The following is a 1,912-nucleotide window of genomic DNA, read 5'->3' as shown; positions in this document are numbered from 1 at the left end:
GAACTTGAAAGAATTTAAGATCCAAACTGAAAAACAAACTGGAAACTGAGAGCAAGGGGAGTAGTGCAGCCACATGGAAGGACAAGGGCCTCTATCAGTGATCTGCCTGCACAATTAACTCCCAGTTAAGTCATGGAAGTTTTGCAACCTCCACCTGCCCTTCTGTTGTCAAGCAGAGAACTGGAGGGCATTCAGACCAAGGTCTGAGTGGTATCTGGCAGCCACAAGGACAGAAGAGAATAATAAAAAAGTCTGATCTTCAACCTTCATGCATACTGGGGATGAGGCAGCCCTGGCCTTTATATAAAACCTTTACTTTTGAAAAAGGTCAAAATATAGAATTAAGTCAAATACTGTCCACATTTGAGGAGTACTGCATGCCAAAAAAGAACGAGACTCTTGAAAGACACAGATGTTTTATGTGCAAGTGAACAACAGAACAAAAAAAAGCCCAATATGTTACTGAACTGAAGAGACTGAGTAAAAACTGTGCTTCTGGGAACTTGACAGAATCTCTGGTTAGAGATAAGGTTATTTGTGGCATTACGGACCCTGCATTACAAGAAGGGCTACTGCATGAGGGAGACTCGTCCCTAGAAAAGACTGTCCAAATGTGAAGGGCACGAGAAACTAAGAAAGACCAGTCTGCAGAGCTAAATATGTGAAAATGTGGCCAGAAAAAGCCACCACCCAGGCAGGGGGGAACTTTTCATTGGCAAGGAGACTAAGCAAGAGAGCGAACAGCCAGTTACACAGCAAGTGTAGAAGACAGCAAGCCCCCAGCTATTGTGCTGCATTTGAAAAGCTCTGTTTTAACTGTAATAAGAGGAACCATTTTGCCAAGTGCTGTTGATCCCAAACACCTCAAGTGCATATAGATGAGCATAAAGTGGAGAAGTGTTTCTTAGATATGGTTGAATAAAGCAAATCAATGAGAGAAACTGGATTTTGCCAGCATAAGTACAAATAACAATGGTTCCATTTAAATTGGACACTGGAGCTCAGGTTAATATTTTACCTGAGGATAAATATAGAAAATTAAAAGAAACTGAAAGTGAGTGCAGCAAAAATCAAAATAATAGGCTATTCAGAATCAAATATACCAGTGACAGGGAAATGTTTTGCTGTTATTCATTATAAAAAATAAAGTATACAAACTCACATGCATGGGGTACCTAGGAAGGTGACACCAATTTCAGGTGTGGCAGCTTGTGAGAAACTGAATCTAGTTAAGTGTGTGCTTGCAGTATAAGACACAACATTCATGATGATCCTCTTGGCCATTACAGCCAAAATCTGGACTGTCTTCTTAGAAAGAAGCCAATTGCTCCAGAACACAAGAAGCAATCATGCCCTCATGGGAAGAAATGTACCTATGGATGCAAATGTAAATACTATCATGCAGAAAGAGGAAATAAGCCTTGGTGGTCTGTAACTAATGAATTTTGTGCTATGTGCAAAAGCACAGCTGCCAAAAGTGCAAGTCAGTCAGATATAAGACGTGGAAGAAAAGCTTCCTACCAAAAATAAATCAGAAGCTGGATCAGATACTTTATCAATCTGTGAGGAAAGTGAAACTTCCTCCTGAAAGACTCATAGGTTGCTTACAGACATGAAAGAAACAAAAGAAAACAGAGCTTTACTTTAAGTTCAGAGCACTTCCACACCAAGCACAGCACACGTCCAGAAGAGGCATTGCATTAGTTTGACCTGGCTAGCCCAACGCCTGTATAGAGCACACACTTCCAGCAGGGCTTTTTGGTGCTTTTATCTAATAGCTGATTGAATCAGCTATTAGATAAAAGTGCGACAAAGCCCCACAGAAGCATGCAATCTATATAGATGCTGAGGAGCCAGGTTAAACTAAAGCTCTTCTTCTTCCAGTAAAGCATTGTTTCGGGGGGGGGGGGGG

Source organism: Gavialis gangeticus, unplaced genomic scaffold, assembly GCF_001723915.1.
Source record: "Gavialis gangeticus isolate Ggan-Ray unplaced genomic scaffold, GavGan_comp1, whole genome shotgun sequence".
NCBI classification, from domain to species: Eukaryota; Metazoa; Chordata; order Crocodylia; family Gavialidae; genus Gavialis; species Gavialis gangeticus.
Note: the sequence above shows the minus strand (reverse complement) of the source record.